This window comes from Tachypleus tridentatus, chromosome 9 (genome assembly GCF_004210375.1).
Source record: "Tachypleus tridentatus isolate NWPU-2018 chromosome 9, ASM421037v1, whole genome shotgun sequence".
Taxonomy (NCBI): Eukaryota; Metazoa; Arthropoda; class Merostomata; order Xiphosura; family Limulidae; genus Tachypleus; species Tachypleus tridentatus.
The window spans coordinates 119,369,198-119,387,524 of record NC_134833.1 but is presented as its reverse complement, the minus strand read 5'-3'; the positions used below and the strand labels follow the sequence as shown (position 1 = coordinate 119,387,524).

At 35.8% G+C, this 18,327-nt stretch overlaps 1 protein-coding gene across 17 annotated transcripts in view; it reads left to right on the top strand.

The window, feature by feature from the left end:
• LOC143226188 (putative fatty acyl-CoA reductase CG5065) overlaps positions 1–18,327 on the top strand; it is a 122,271-nt gene that overhangs the window by 13,580 nt on the left and 90,364 nt on the right. For 4 of the 17 annotated variants that reach the window (XM_076456832.1, XM_076456816.1, XM_076456825.1 and 1 more), the window contains exon 2: positions 7,150–7,209. The exons of 12 other annotated variants lie outside the window; for them this stretch is intronic. The gene's annotated coding sequence lies outside the window, so the exon portion shown is untranslated. Of the gene's footprint in view, positions 1–7,149; positions 7,210–11,292; positions 11,597–18,327 lie in introns of those variants that run through there. One more of the 17 variants, XM_076456815.1, reaches the window with a different exon arrangement.

Below are 18,327 nucleotides of genomic sequence, written 5' to 3'. Positions count from 1 at the left end.
CGCGCAAAGCTACATGAGGGTTATCTGCGCTAGCTGTCCCTAATTTAGCAGCGTAAGACTAGAGGGAAGGCACCTAGTTATCACCACCCACCGCCAACTCTTGGGTTACTCTTTTAACAACGAATAGTGGGATTGACCGTCACATTATAACACCCCACGGCTGAAAGGGCGAGCATGTTTGGTGCTATGGGGATTCCAACCCGCGACCACAAGATTACGAGTAGAACGTCTTAACACATTTGGCCATGCCGGGCCGCTACTGGGGGAAGAGGCAGTTTGAAATTTATGTCAGCACAGCATTTAATATTAAACCCACTTTTACATGGGCAACGAGTTATCAAAGCTTTTTTGTAATTTTCTAACTTTATTTGCTTTGAACCATAGAATACCCCTGTATGGGTAGCGACGTGTGGCAGAGAAAGAATAGAATGTTTAAAATAATTTATTAAATAATTATTTTTAACAGTTAATTTCAAGTTGTTATTTTTCTCTTAGTGCAAAGTTTCACAATAGGCTAGCTGCTCAGTTTTAGCGTTATTAGCCTTCAAACATTAACGCTGTACCAAGTGTGTATGTGGGAGGGAGGTGCTTTTCAGATGCGTAGCAAAACATTAGTTCACAATAGAAACGGGAAATTGTGGACTCCTGCTATCTCCGGACGAATCCTAAGATTTTCATTATTTTCTGTTCATAGTTCGCATTCAATAAAACAACAAAAATATACTGAAATGACAAATACTTCTTTCTCTTCCTTCTTTCATCGTCCATACCATTCATCTGATTTCTACTCACTTTGTAATTTGCCCACCCCACTCCAAATTTCAAATCCTGAGTACGTCACTTTAGTAGTATAGTGTGAGACAATCTGTTTATTTTACAGATAGACAGGACCAACTCCCCCCTCCCCGATAAAAAAAAAAAGTATTTCGTGTTTCATATTTAATTTATATTGAACCTGGTATAAACATAATTTTCTTTACTTCTATCAGACTCACTGAGTACCGGGCAAGGCCTACAGTTAACTCGACAGAATGTTAAACCGAGGATTCATGACTCGCGAACCGTTTACCGCAAAACGCGTACTGCATTTTGAGAACCTCGTTACAGTGACAGTCAAATTCCCGTATTAGATGAAACAAAGAGTAGCCCAAGAAATGGCGGTGGATGCTAAGACTAGCTTTTTTCCTTTTATTCTATAAGTTCAGAAATAAGAACTGCTATGCGCTGTGGCCTAGTGGTTAGGGCGCTCGACTCGCACCCTCCAGGTTGTGGAATTGAAAGCCGTCACTGAATATGCTTGCCCTGTCACCTGTTTGGGCGTTATAATATATGACTGTCAATCCAATGTTTATTGGTAAAGCGTAGTCTAAGAGTTGGTGGGTGATGATGTTGGCTAGCTGCTTTTCCTTTAGTTTATCATTTCAGAGTTGGATATGGCTAGCGGAGGTAGCCTTCCAGTAGTTGTGTGGGAAATGAAACAAAACAAACAAACAACAAGCTATACTCCTATAACTCTTGTCTAGCTTTGTGCGAAATATCGTAGCTAGTAGACCATCAGTGTGGTATATTGAGCTATGTTCTATTTGATTGAGAAAATATATATAACTGAAATTTTAAATGGCATAAGACATCACGTTGTTTATAGAAACAAAAACGAGGAAGCATTATCAAATTGTAAAAGTAACCATATCACCCCTAATAAATTCAATATTACATGCTATTTAAAATTGTAGCGGTCTTATTGAGAAATACTTTCAGACACTAAATATTTTGGAGCGTCTGAAGAAATAGTACACTTTTTACGTGAAGCTATGCCTAAACGCTACGATTAAAAATGGCGATCGAAGGGAAACGTCTGACGATATTTTTTGGTTCTAAGAAGGAGGAAAGCAATTTTTATTCACTTTATGTTGAATAATAAACTGGTTAAAACTGTTCTTCAACACGTTAGTAACTTTGCTACTTGTATATCTGACATTTCTTATCTAATCTTGCCCCCCTCGTGGCACAACGGTATGTCAGCGGACTCGCATGGTTAGAAACCAAGCTTCAATACCCACGGTGTGCAGATTGCCCATTGTGTAGCTTTGTGCTTAATTCCAAACAAACGAAAAAATTATTTAATTTTATCTGTTGTTGCCATTTAGTGTCGTAAAGTCGGTTATATACACTGGTGACGTAACACATATGATACCTTAAATGATTAATAAAACGGCTTGAATATTAAATTTCGCGTTTGCAAGTTGTCATTAAAATCGGCCCCCCGCTGGTACAGCGGTAAGTCTCCGGATTTACAATGTTAAAATTAGGGGTTCGATTCCCGTCGATGGACTCAATAGATAGCCCAATGTGGCTTTGCTATAAGAAAACAAACAAAGAAACCACTAAAATAGTTTTGGTATATATTTTTTATTTCAAATTTAACTCTCTCTCTCTATATAGGCTTGGCATGGCCAAGTGGTTAAGGCGCTTAATTTGTAATCTGAGGGTCGCGGGTTCGAATACTTGTCACATTAAACATTCTCGTTATTATGTGACGTCAATCCGTTGGTAAAAGAATAACCCAAGAGTTTGCGATAGCTGGTGATGAATAGCCGCCCTCCCTCAAGTCTTATACTGCTAAATTACGGACGGCTAGCGAAGATAGCCCTCGTGTAGCTTTGCGCGAAATTAAAGCGAAAACAAAAAACTCTCTTTTTATATATATATATATATATATGTGTGTGTGTGTGTGTGTTTATCCAGATTAAGATTATCTCATATTTACCACATAATCTGAAACAGCTATATATAAACGTCATAAATGTGTGTATGTATATATATGTATATGATGTTTATGTGTATAGCTGTTTCAGGTTATGTGGTAAATATATGAGATGAACTGTCTTAATCTGTATAAATATTCAAGAAAATTGAAACATTTACACCGTCCTTCGCAGGGTTAAGCGCTTCAGTAAGTTAGCTGTAAATAAAATTTTTATTTCTGAGTTAGTTCGTTAATTAGGACGATATTAGTGTCGAATAGCGGTAGAACGTAATAAGGTTTTGAGCTTTTAGCATGCACAGGTTTTTTATGCAATTTTCGGTATAAATTATCTGTTTTATTGACGATCATATGTGTATGTTCCCTCTTAGTTAGCAAGCTCGGCATGGCCAGGTGGGTTAAAGCATTCAATTCGTAATCCGAGGGTCGCGAGTTCGAATCTCCGTCGCACGAAACAGACTCGCCCTTTCAGCCGTGGGGGGCGTTATATGTTACGGTCAATCCCACTATTCGTTAGTAAAAGAGTAGCCCAAGAGTTGGCGGTGGGTGGTGATGACTAGCTGCCTTCCCTCTAGTCTTACACTGCTAAATTAGGGACGGTTAGCGCAGATAGCCCTCAAGTAGCTTTGCGCGAAATTCAGAACAAACAAACAAACAACTTTTCGTTAGCTATTTCTTTCACGTAAAAGTATATGATTGCACGTGATTGAAAAAACCTATAGCCTGTTTCAGAAAAATTTGTACTGACGTTTGCTTTACTGGCTGAAAATGTTTTAACATAAAAATGTATCTCAAGAAGGCTGGTATGGGTATTAAAACTTTTATTAAAATAGAAAGCAAGGTTTTGACCTTTTTTGGTCATCTTCCGGTTAACAAAGTTGTTCTATACTTTATATTAATAAAAGTTTTAATACCCATACCAGACGTCTTGAGATATATTTTTACTTTAAGTGGGTTTCTCGTCATCGTGGGTTAAAACATGTTTTAACATGTTTTTTAACCGTGTAAATTTTCTCTTTATCAACCATTGTCATTTGTATGAAGGTATATTGTGATTTATTAAACCTTTTGTAGCTTGTTTTAGAAAACTGAAGATGGTATATATAATATTGTTAAATTGTCAAGTCTTTCGTAACACACAACTTGATATGTTTAAATAAACCATTTCCTGCACGTGGAAGTGTGTTGTGATGGTAATATCCTGTAGTTTGCTTCATAAAATTTTAGGATCCCCCGTCCCCGATGACAGCGGCAGGTCTTCGAATTTACAGCAAACAGCCTGATGTGTTTTTGATACAAAAAACGAACAAACAAACACAAAAACCTTAAAACACATGAAACTTTGGATGATTTGCCTGTATTGCTTGATGTGGCTGTTTAAATCTCACATTCTTTTTTTCAAATGCTTGTATAAATGGGCACCAAAAATTATTGAGGGGGCCTCTTACCATGTATGAGTAATTGCTGTTTTTTAGTTTTTTGCACATCTTTAGTGTCATTAATGGTACTTGCATTAACAAATATTTGGGACATTCAAGTACCTACAGCACCCACGGAGCTAATATATATATATATATGTATGTGTACATATAATTAACCTTTTATTTGTTTTAAATACTTGTTATGATTACCAAATATTAATGAACTATACCAACTATTAGAAGACTAGGATGGTCTGACATTATTATTAGGTTGTGAGTTTTAATGTGAATCTTTTTCAAGACAATAACATTTTTGATTAATCACGAAAGTTTTGTATATATATATATATATAAAGGAAAAGATGTTATAGAGGCAGTTCCGGATCAAGGTGATCGTAGGCTCCAGGCACCTTATGTTCAAAAACTCTACCAGCAGTACAAGTTAAACCAAAAGTTAGATAAATTATAGGTATATAAATTATAAATTGTGGCTTGAAATGTTAGTATTTATATGCGTATAATGTATACTATCTGTTTATGTGTGTTAATACACTGTAGTTAAATATCGGCTATATATTTATTTGAATATGAGTACACAAATTAATGCGTATGTACATAAATATATCGTATAACTTAAAGATGTAATAAAGATTTTACAGTGAAATGCATATTTCATGTTTTTATGTTTATTATATTTTGGCCCTCTAAGATTAACTTTTAAGGAAAATTTTCATGGACCCATAATTTTCGTAGGCCCTATGCAATGTGCCTAATAAATAATCCGGCCCTGCATAGAGGTTTTATTTCAAGTCATGTTTAAAGCCTGAAAGAGCTTAAAATCATGAGCAACTTTATGTGCTTATTTTGAAATGTTTGATAATCGGAGATGAATTCTTTTAAGGCTTGTTAACATTTTTTAACGGATGCACACGTACAAGTTTGAAATGCAGCATTTTGATAATATTCGTATTGTTTGAACTTTTTTCTAGACCAGTTAATCGGTACCGATATCTCAAACCGAGTTAGGAACTTGCGATAAGCTGGATAAATGTCTACATCAGAGATTCCAAAGATATAAGCATAGCCATCCCTAAATTATAACTGTTAATCAGAGGGAGGGCAACCAATGAACAGCAATTGCAGCCTACTCGGCTACTCATAATCGAATATCAGGTTGACTCTGATTGTAATACCCTTAGAGCTGAATGTGCGGAGGATGTTCAGCAAAATTGTAAAATATAAAATTAACATAATCAAGGTGCGAGTAATGGTAATCTAGGGAACCACTTACTTTTTATGTGGTTTTTCACAAATTTGCATTATTGAAAAGATGAGCATGCATACACGCAAGTAGACAAGTTAATAATACTCAGGTTCAAATCCTCAGGATTCATTTAGTACGGGTGCAAACTTTCAAGTGTCTGAGTTCTTTCCTTTTGGTGCTATGGCGGTTACACACTCATAGACCCGCAGATCTGTCCTTTTATTGTTATAGATTCAAAAGAAAAGGTAAGTCCCCGGTGGGACAGTGGTAAGTGATTTATAACGCTAAAATCAGGAGTTCAAGTCTCTTCGATATGGTTTTGTTATAAAAAGCAAACAAAAACTCAAAAAATTAATATTGAATCATACGTGTATAAGGTAAATTTCGTGTGTGTTTATTGTTCAAACATTTAAAAGTTTAGAAGCTTCGAAACTAAATGTTCCTTTTTTTAACGCCAACAAAATGTGGCTTGAAGGCAATCGGACATTATTCAGTCTATTGTTTCTCACCAAAATATAGAGGAAAGCTATTGACCATAGAAACTGTGTTATTCCTATTAAGCCCATGAAAGTGATATTGAATATTGCTACTAAAAACGTGTCTCTTTAACATGAAAATGGCCCGGCATGGCCAAGCGTGTTAAGGCGTGCGACTCGTAATCTGAGGGTCGCGGGTTCGCATCCCCATCGCGCCAAACATGCTCGCCCTTCCAGCCGTGGGGGCGTTATAATGTGACGATCAATCCCACTATTCGTTGGTAAAAGAGTAGCCCAAGAGTTGGCGGTGGGTGGTGATGACTAGTTGCCTTCTCTCTAGTCTTACATTGCTAAATTAGGGACGGCTAGCACAGATAGCCCTCGAGTTGCTTTGTGCGAAATTCAAAAACAAACAAACAATTAACATGAAAAAATATTAATTAAGATAAATTATACTTATGTAATTCTCCACTTATTCCATAAGAAGGAAAACAAAATTAATACGTAAATCCGTAGTTTGTGGCTAAATTCAATATCAAAACTTGCTTTGTGAAAATTAGTCTAAAAACTCAGATATTGAACCACATTAAAATATGTAATCCTTTTAACTATTACAGTTTTCAAATGTAAACTTTTGATTGTTGTAGACAAATTTACTTGTTATACAATGGAAAGTGTGGTTTTTCACTATTAAGCTGCTCGTTGCTAGAATAAAAGGAAAATAGGCTGGTACATGAATACATTATCATACCCTACCGTATATTGCTGGAGTATTGTTTTAGTGAATACTACTGGATAATAAAACGCAATGGAATTTGGCTATTATACTTCTGATACAGTAAGATTTTTTTGCTCCAACTATGTATAATTGTATTTTATAAATAAAAAAGCTTTATTCGTTATGCCACTAAACGCACGAAGCTTAAGAAAGATTGGTTAAATAGTCAACATTTTTTGTGCTGGATCAGTTTTAAGGGAAGAAATTTGAGAGTGTACTGAACTCGGCAAGTCACAGATTTTTCATTCTTAAAATATCTCTATTTATTAACCCTTAAACATTGTGAATGTTGCAGCTAACAACATCAGTTGATGATGGCTGCCGTTTAACGGTTAATAAACACAAAACATTTTTTTATTTTTACTTTCTGTAATATTGGACTTTCTGGTGGTTTGCGATTTTCTTTTTTTAGATTTCAAAACATCAGGAATTTTTAACTTTCATAGGTTTGAAGTAAAAAGCTAAATGAAAGCAACCGAAATGGGTAGCCTTTGAACACCTGATTGGTAAGTCAAAATCCCAAATATTTGGTTATTACTGATAGTGATTTTGAAAAATGGTGCTATCAAAGTCGTCTGACCAATGACTGGGTATTTAAAGACAATATGTTGTGTGTTCACTAAAAATAGCACTAGTGATAATCCATACTGGGGAATGTGACACCAGTAACGATACAAAGTGAGGGAAAATGGTCAGTAAAAAGTTTTGGTAACAAGTGCATTGATGAAAAATGCACCACACATTCAACTACTACATTACTTCAGTCAGTAGTCATTCTCAATACACTTTCAACTACTACATTACTTCAGTCAGTAGTCATTCTCAATACACTTTCAACTGCTACATTACTTCAGTCAGTAGTCATTCTCACAACACAATCAACTACCACATTACTTCAGTCAGTAATCATTCTCACAACATATTCAACTACTACATTACTTCAGTCAGTAGTCATTCTCAATACACATTCAACTACTACATTACTTCAGTCAGTAGTCATTCTCACAACACAATCAACTACCACATTACTTCAGTCAGTAATCATTCTCACAACATATTCAACTACTACATTACCTCAGTCAGTAATCATTCTCACAACACATTCAACTACCACATTACTTCAGTCAGTAATCATTCTCACAAAACATTCAACTACCACATTAGTTCAGTCAGTAATCATTCTCACAACACATTCAACTACCACATTACTTCAGTCAGTAATCATTCTCACAACACATTCAACTACCACATTACTTCAGTCAGTAATCATTCTCACAACACATTCAACTACTACATTACTTCAGTCAGTAGTCATTCTCACTACATATTCAACTACTACATTACTTCAGTCAGTAGTCATTCTCACTACATATTCAACTACTACATTACTTCAGTCAGTAGTCATTCTCACTACATATTCAACTACCACATTACTTCAGTCAGTAGTCATTCTCACCACACATTTAACTACTACGTTACTTCAGTCAGTAGTCATTTCACTACACATTTAACTACTATATTATCTCAGTCAGTAATCATTCTCACTACATATTCAATTACTATGTTATCTCAGTCAGTAATTATTTTCACGACATATTTCACTACTCTGCACCACACTAAAATTAGGATGACCTCACTGCAGGAGAACATGACATAAAAGTGGTGCTTCTCTTCTTGTATTAGCGGGAAGTTTACGAAATTACAACGCTATTTTCCAGGGCTCGATTCCCAACGTGGACAGAATGCAGATACCTCGTTACGTAGCTTTGCACGAAGAAAACTATAACAGACAAATGTAAGCCTTACAAATTAACTGTCCTTCAACTTAGACAAAGATTACCAATAGTGATTACTACAAGTCTTTTCACCTTTCCGTTCACGAGGACGTCACCTGTACGAAAATTTAGAAAAAAACAAAAGGCCTGAATGTATCTGAGTAAGGACTCGTTTTTCATTAGTTGCGGAAGGATAAAATATCAGGTTTTCTTCCCTTATAGAAGGTGATAACGCGACAGATGCACTTTTTCTGGCTATTCTGTGAACTTAAGTGTGAATGTATAGCAGTCAACTACACAATATCTGCTGTATGGAGTGCTGTTTCATCAGTATCATACTGTAGAACGACAGGTTGGATGGGATACAACAAAGCAGTGGTTGAGACGTATGGTATGATGAAGATAGAAAGATGATAAAGATAATACCTCAAACACGCTTGTTGTATTTAAATGGATTCGTCTGAACTGTGTTAAGACGTTTTGGAACGTTGCTCTAGGAACGTCAATGACAAACCTCGAAATCCCACTACATTTATGTTTGCTTTCAGAAGAAAAAAAAGTGTGTGTTTGTATTTCTCAAGAAGTGTGGATCAATAGTTCGTAGCAAACGCTACTAACAGGGTTCAAGTAGTGAATATGTTTATCAAATTATAAGAACGAGGAAACAAACAAAAACTGGATTACATATATATATATTTATTTTTTACCCGAAGGGAATGACAGGCTTGAAGTAGTTTAATTACAATTATAATTTTTACATTTTCTAAATAGTTTAACGTTTATTACGCCACCCCTCTCCCCAGAGGTATAGTGGTATGTCTACCGAATTACAACGCTAGAAACCGGGTTTCGATACCTATGGTGGGCAGAGCACATTGTGTAGCTTTGTGTTTAACTTGAAAAAACAAAAACAAACATGTTTATTGCATAGATTAAAAGTATATTAAAAATTGTAGTTACAAAAGGAATATAAATAAAAAGTCGTTTGTTTTCAATCTACTTAAAGCCTGGCATGGCCAAGTGGTTAGGGCACTTGACTCGTAATCCGAGGGTTGCGGATTCGAATCCCCGTCACACAAAACATGCTCGCCCTTTCAGCCATGGGTGCATTACAATGTGACGGTCAATCCCACTATTCGTTGGTAAAAGAGTAGCCCAAGAGCTGGCGGTGGGTGGTGATCACTAGCTGCCTTCATTCTAGTTCTAGTCTTACACTACTAAATTAGGGACAGCTAACGCATATAGCCTAGCCCTCAAGTAGTTTTGCACGAAATTCCAAACAAACCAAACCGTCCCTAATTTAGCAGTTTAAGACCAGAGGGCAGGCAGCTAGTCACCACCACCCACCACCAACTGTTGGGCTGCTTCTTTACCAACGAATAGTGGGATTGACCATTACATTATAATGCCCCTACGGCTGAAATGGCGAGCATGTTTGGTGTGATAAGGATTCTAACTTGCGACCCTCGGATTACGAGTCGAGTGGTTTCCATTAGAAACTTGTTGTAAAGAATCTTTAGTGTTGTTTCTGGTGTTAAGGGTATTTTTTTTTTTTATTCTTTATGTGTGTGTCATTATCCCTAGAAAACTTACCCGTTTCAGTCATGTGTAATCCGGTTTTGATGGTCTATACGGTTTAAAACGTATGCTCAAATATGTGTTTTGACGAGTTGTGCAATAACCTTATAATATCATGGGTAGTGAGCAAGGGTTGTGTATGGCGAGTGTAGCACAAAGCACCAAGTGTTTTCGATTGTTTAGATGTGTGGACTACAGGCTACTTGTAACCTTTTACTGTTCAACTGAAAGTTCATTTCAAGAGCGTATTGACAGTATCTACAAGTAAGATTTGTCTTTTATAGGTAAGTTTGTAAGGGTCTTGTTATTGGAATGAGTCCATTGGAGCAAAACTATAGAAAAAAACCGGTTAGTTAATCACATTTAAAAAAACTGTGAATCGAATAATATTGCAGATCGCTTCCAGGCATTTACAATATCGTAAAACTATTTATGAAAAGTCAGAAAGCTGTTTAGTAGAACGTCTGTGTAATATGAACCTGATAACTCAAGAATGGTGAAGATAGTTTTTGTCTAGAAAATTTCTTGTAAAATGCATCATCATTCATATTTTAAAGAAGTCATGTAAGTGTTAAATTTTGAAACATGTGACTACAAGTTTATCGGGTTATGATACTCTCGCTGAAATCGATAAATTAAAGAATCGTCTAATGAAAGTGTAAAGAAGTTTTAACAGATTGTAGTCAAGTGCTGTGATACTATGGTACGTAAAATTAGTGACCATAAAACATTGTGAAGTTTTAACAGATTGTAGTCAAGTGCTGTGATACGTAAAATTAGTGACCATAAAACATTGTGAAGTTTTAACAGATTGTAGTCAAGTGCTGTGATACGTAAAATTAGTGACCATAAAACATTGTGAAGTTTTAACAGATTGTAGTCAAGTGCTGTGATACGTAAAATTAGTGACCATAAAACATTGTGAAGTTTTAACAGATTGTAGTCAAGTGCTGTGATACGTAAAATTAGTGACCGTAAAACATTGTGAAGTTTTAACAGATTGTAGTCAAGTGCTGTGATACTATGGTACGTAAAATTAGTGACCATAAAACATTGTCTTTGCTGTTGTGTTGAAATTTATGTATAGTTGGATGTACATAAGAAACGAGGTTATCTTTTTTTTATCGTATAATTATTCCTTAAAGCATATTCGTGGTGTACATGTTTCACAGTATGTAACTGCTGCGCATATACAAACATTATGGTGTGATATCTCTCGATCACAGGTTGTACGTAAATATGACATCAGGCACTGCACTGAGTGGTTTCGACAAAGACCGACCGAGTCATGATCAAAAGATAACTCCATACAATTTTAATTAGGGAAGTTTAGAAAATTGAAATTTATCCTTGAAGCTAATGTATTTGAAACCAATTTTACGAACGTTTCGCTATATTTGTCAATAATGTTTACAATCTGTGAATGTTTTTCACATGACACACAAACATGTGTATGTGTGTATGTGCGTGTTAGAATAGCAAGGAACAGTTTAATAATAGGTACTTGGGGAAGAATCACATTATACTGATGTAATAACAGGTAGGTAAACAACAATTTATAAGCATAAGGAAAAGCTTTATTGGTGGATGTTTCAGCAGACCATTGGTCTGTCTTTTTTAGGTATGATTAGTAATAAGTAATCCAATGTTTTATATATCGTTACAAAGTGCAAAGACACAGGGACTAAATGTGATATAAATGGCGTCAGTAGGTGACAGGATGTAGTTAGAGGTCAAGTGTACATATAGTGAATAGATCTTGCTAAATACGGTTTAGTGATAGGTCATTTACTTTGATTATTTCTGTAGTTTATAAACTAATCTTTTTCGTTTTTAGTTGGACCCGACATGGACAGGTGGTTAGGATACTCGACTCGCAATCTGAGGGTTGCGAGTTCGAATCCTCGTCACACCGAACATACTCGACTTTTCACCTATGGAGGCATTATAATGATACGATCAATCCCACAGTTCGTTGGTTAAAAGAGTATCCTAAGAGTTAGCGGTGAGTGGTGATGACTAACTGCCTTCCCTCTAATCTTTCACTTCTGAATTAGGGACGGCTAGCGCAGATAGCTTTGCACGAACTTCCAGAAACAAACAGTTTTTTTCTTTTTTTTTTTAGTTTAGGGTTGGTGTAGGATAAGAATTTCGTTCCAAAGTACAGGAACAGCGTATAAGTGATTGTTGCTTGTCGAAACGCATGGAGCCTTTTCAGGTTGTCCACTTCATTAATGTAAACATTGATAAACGTCAGCATGGTTACTTCATAATTGTTGCAAAATACACGTCGATAAGTTTAATCTGGTAATCTGATAACAATAAATGCAAATAGTTTACTGGAATATGGAAAACCGATGTCTTGTTTTTTAAAAATAAGATTGTGAGGTACGGTGAAAACTATATGCCTGTACTTAAAACGAAATGAACGTTTTTTTTTTTTTGCATTGCCAAAAATCTTTAAAAATTTCGATTGTCCAAAACTCACTCAAAACAAACACACACATACTTATGACTCCTAGTTGGGAAAAAACGACCCAAATTTAGAAGAAAAAAAAAGAAACGTCAAAGCCGAAAACATATTGGTGGCGCCAGACTTCGTAACGGTAATCCAATAATACAATCAGAAAAACGTTTCTTCTTCTCATTAAGTCGCACCAAACATGCTCGCCCTTTCAGTCGTGGGGGCGTTATAATGTGACGGTGAATCCCATTATTCGTTGGTAAAAGAGTAGCCCAAGAGCTGGCAGTGGGTGGTGATGACTAGCTGCCTTTCCTCTATTCTTACACTTCTAAATTAGGGACGGCTAGCACATATAGCCCTTAAGTAGCTTTGCGCGGTATTCAAAACAAACCAAACAATCTTCTCACTGAGAAAGAAAATATTATGAGTGAAATACATAAAATGCCTTGCCAGGAGCATAAACATAGAAAGAAAGGAGACTGCTTCACCTGTGACGTTAGTAGATGCTACTTACCTTTGGATTCATGATCTTATAAAGCAAATCATATTAAGTGGAAAGGAAGAAATGGGAGAAAGAGGAGTAATGACAAAGACAAGTGACCTGAGAGGTCAAAATCATATTAAATTAGAAGAAAACAACGTGTATGATATTGATTCTGGAGAATATGGAAACACTGAAGCCTGCAAAACAATTACTACTTACTATATACGTCTATATCTTTGTTCATAATTCATTGATATGAAATCCGAGAAATATTTTGAACAGTAGAGTGAAGTACTTTATTTCTACCAATCAGCGCCTTCTGGGACATAATATTTCAAATTTTGGTGCAACTATCAGAGGGATCGGTTTGTGGTAAATAAGAGTCATATACATATATAATTACATCGTGTCGCGATCCAGTGATATTTTTACTTCGGACTTGTTTGAGAGGTCCCACAAGTATGCCATTTGCCTTCTCTATAATATTCCGATACAAATGAAATTATTATAGATGGAGTAATTAGAATAATTCACCAAGATTTCTTAAACGTCGCATTACCAAACAATTGGAACATGAAAATAATCTACAACGCTTTAACAACTATAAAAGTATTAAAACTTAAAATGTGACTAAACACTACTTTAGACTGCAAATGTTCCCCTCGTTTGAACTAGAAGTGTGTACAGTTTTGTGGTGTACAAATATTTTTTCCATGTCATGAAATTGTTAGAGCCACAATATGTTTCAGAATACGTGTTAGTACTTAGCTAGATATTCATCTTTGATTTGTGCAAATCCTATTATTAAATATGTTTTGCGCATCATGAGAGCAGTACAATAACGTATGTATCCTTTGGGATCTGATTTGATCAAGTTATCCTTGATGATGAGAAACCTACTTAAAATAATAAAAATGTATCTCAGAACGGCTTGTATGGGTATTAACACTCATTGATGAAGAGAGAACAACGTTTCGACCTTCCTAGAGTTTGCAAACTCTCTCTTTCTTAACCTGAAGATGACCTAGAAAGGTCGAAACGTTGTTCTCTTCTTATCAATAAAAGTGTTAATACCCATACCAGCCGTTCTGAGATACATGATCAAGCTATCAAACTGGCCTTCGGTAGTTTGGCTAACTTACTTAGTGGTCACGCAGGAAATCAGGAATGTTAGAGAAACTTAGGCTTCATTTTCCTATCAGTAGGGCTGATAGAATGAGTGTGTGACTAGGCACTCTTAGGAAGTTCTAGTTTAGTTTAGGATTTAATATAATCCAAAAGAAAGGTTGTGCTCTTGAAATTCGCATTGGTGATAATACTATAATTTAATCAGCTAGCCTATTAAACACTTCTGTTAAACCCATAGAAGTCGATCATAAACGAAACTACATATGTTTGTTTAATATCGAATATTCGCTTGAAGTTACTCAAAGAGTATTAGTCATCGTTAATGAACTGATAAACTAGAAAGAAGGCAACTAAATAACAGTACTAAACTCACCATCAACTTTTGAGTTATTCTTATGTAAAGTAACTAAAGGAACATGAGTGTTTAATCCGTAGTTCGGCACCTTAACCCTTGGGCCAGGCTCGACCCAGAGAAGTAAACGCTATGTAACGTGTTGTTGTATTGAATAGTGTTGCTTTTATTACAATGTGCAAGTAAGTCCCTGAGGTTCTCCTGTTATTACTGTCTTAATTTATTATAAAATGTCGTTTCTCTGTTGAACGAAGCTATTATTTATCATGTAATCCAACTATAATAACTGAAACGCGATACATTTTATTATATCCAGTAGTTTTCTGATTGTTCTGTATATTTGAAAGTAGCAAAATTTCTATTTCTAGAATAAAAATTACAGAACTATTTGACTAAGCTTTTCTTACTAGCGCTGCATAGAAATTGCTTCGGGTGATACAAAGTTTAAGAAACGAAAATGTATCTAAGAACAGCTGGTATGGGTATTAACACTTTTATTGATAAAGAGAGGACAATGTTTCGACCTTCCTAGGTCATATTCAGGTTAACAAAGAAGGGTCAAAACGTTGTTCTCTCCTTATCAATAAAAGTGTTAATACCCATACCAACCGTTCTGAGATACATTTTTATTTCAAGGGGGCTTCTCGTCATCAAGGGTTTAAGAAACGACGTACGCAATTTTTTAATTATGAGCTATTATTGTATTTCTTGAATGTTAGTTTCAATATTCAACAGACTCTATAGGAACCCATAGAACTCTATAGGACGGGGCTTGTAGAATTGAGTGAACTGATTTTATGAAAAACTGTAGTGAACCATAGTAATGCAAATATTTATATTTTTGGTGAAAATATCGGAGAAGATACCATTCTAAGCTGTTGAAAGGCTTGTCTTCATAGGTGTCTGCAGAAATTCTTCCAGGGAAGGTTTAATGTGAAATTGTGAAGTGAATACAAAATTCGTATAAACATGCTGGATGAATAAAGAAAGAATTATGTTTCTCATTTTCCACTCCACCTTACCTCCACCCGCGCGGAGGCCCATGCTTGTTTGTTTTCCTGTCTTTCTACACATTTGTGAATTTTGTTATGAGACCATAGAAGAGACCTGCTGTTTTTTTTGTCACGTGTAAGAATAACCATTACCTGGTTCGTTTTCAGTTGCTATTCATTTTGTGCCTGTTTTTGGTAAGAATAATTAACCGTTATACTTGAGCAATTAACTCATATCAAGAGAGCATGTTCATTCAACATTTAGGGCAGTTTAATGTAAACTGTATATGCAGTTAAACATTTATAAAATAAATAAAAGTGAGAGCTAAGCAAAGTTTTGTTCGTTTTTCAAGTAAAATGTTTGAATACCTATTGAGGTGACTTCCATACAAAGCATGAAAGAGAAACTCAATTTTTATAGTGAGTATCTAGGTCGTATCATTGACTGTGGGGTTTACGAACGCTCACCCTGATAAATAGGTAAGTTTAAATGCGACTACGGTCACGTCCACGTCTATTTTAAGTAACATTTGTTGTTGTTGTTACGTGTATTTGGGACAGTAAAGCTTGAGTGTTTTTCCCCTATTCAGATCTGTTGGATACCACAATAACATTGCCCTACAGTTTTAGGAGGTGAATGAATAGTTGCTCCTTATTCTTTGAACTAACTAAATTTAAGATACAAACGTCCATAATGTCAACATGTAATTGTAAGTTATTTGGACTAATATATAGGAATGAATTTGTTATTTTTACGCACTGTGTTCTGAGGACACGAGCATGGAAGTATACAAATGGTGGTCAGCAGCTTCGATGTTTTTCCTATCCATCTATGCTATTACAATCGGTATCATTTTTTGGGTCTCATATTTATACTGATCGAATGGAGATAATTTTTTCTTGACCAAATAAGGTCGTTGGCCAAAACAGCAGATAGACACGGGTCAGAGATTAGTTCACAAGCATCCCTTGTTGCCATTAAGTAGGTCAAATTGAGGGACAGAAAAATTCGAAACTGTCAAAGAACTGGTGGTAAAATGATCAGTTTTCGGTTTTACCGTGTACGCATGCTCTTATTAGAATTTCTGTAATTAACGGTTCTTATCTTCTGTTTTCACTTTGTACTTTAATCAAGTGAACATAAACTTACACTTGCAATGTTCGAGACTTGTATATGTAACGTGTGAGTTTATCTTTTAAAACATGAGTTACGCAGATATCTTAACTTAACCAGTATGGTGTTAACCAAGTGCGCGACAGTTTGATGACACGTATATTCTCATGATCGAAATAATTGTACCTGTACGATTATTAATTTTGGAGAAGATTTTCATCCTGCATATTCTTTCTGTCATCTTTAACGAAGAACAAAAAATTCAAATATATAATATGGTTTCGACCTATACAATTATTAAATTTAAAGTATGAGTAATCCTAGCCTGCACACTTATTTGAAACACGAATGTATCCAGGGACTCACACCTGTTTTCCACTTATAACGCATTGTCTGTTTTTTTTAATGTGCGTTTTTTCGTCGAAATAGGCCCGGCATGGCCAGGTGGGTTAAGGCGTTCGAATCATAATCTGAGGGTTGCGAGTTCGAATCCACGTCGCACCAAACATGTTCGCCCTTTCAGCCGTGGGGGCGTTGTAATGTGACGATCAATCCCATTATTCGTTGGTAAAAGAGTTGTCCAATAGTTGGCGGTGGGTGGTGATGACTAGCTGCCTTCCCTCTAGTCTTACACTGCTAAATTAGGGACGGCTAGCGCGGATAGCCCTCCTGTAGCTTTGCGCGAAATTAAAAAATAAACAAACAATATGTCCAGCATGGCCAGGTTGTTAGGGCGCTCGACTCGTAATAAAGGGTCGAAAGTTTGACTCCCTGTCAAGCTCGCCCTTTCATCTGTTGGGGTGTTATAAAGTGACTGTCAATCCCACTATTCGTTGGTAAAAGAGTAGCCCAAGAGTTGGCGGTAGGTGGTGATGACTAGCTGCCTTTCCTCTAGTCTTACACTGCTAAATTAGGGACGGCTAACGCAGATAGCTCTCGTGTAGCTTTGCGCGAAATAAAAAAAACACAACAAAAACAATTCGTCGAAATACGTTATCGCTTGTTTGTTTAAAATTATAGACGACACAAATTGTTGGTCAAGTAGCAAATGAGAGGTCAGAATTTGAAAGGTTTGTCATTTTTGTTTCTCGTGTGTGTAAAATGTGTAATATTTCTCATGATAGTGAAGTTTCGTATGTAAGAATTTTTAGCGAACATACGACTTGAACCAAAAGTTACAAATTATACCTTTATTATTGAGAAGTTTCAATAATAATACCGGAAAACATCAGAAGAGAACAGAGATGTTTGTTGTGTTTCGGGTAGTGGTCAGATATGTAGTAAGACTAAAAGCTGCTGTCAGCTGAAAAGTGATGTCCGTATATAAAAACATGAAACGTACGGAGAGTTGTACCTATTTTGTCTTTCCTAAAGATTATTATAAAATATTTCATATGTCGTGTGCGCTAAGTTTACAGCATCGAATGTAAGTGTAATTAACTGAGCAGGAGTTATTGTTTTGTTATTGTTATTTTTACAACAATGAAACGTAAAATTTTTCCCATTCTATTCTCTCTTTCTTTCTCTCTGTCTTGCTCGCTCTGCCACAAAGACCTTGTACATTTACCGCGAAGGAACACGTTGTGTGTAACTGTTGCCATAGCAACATATCTTTTGATCCCTTTTTGGTGAGCGTACTTAACTGTTTCAGTTATTTCGTAAAATAAATAAATGAATGTGAACTATTTTAATATTGTATAGTATGAACGATGTAAAACAGAAAAAAAGAAAAGGTGG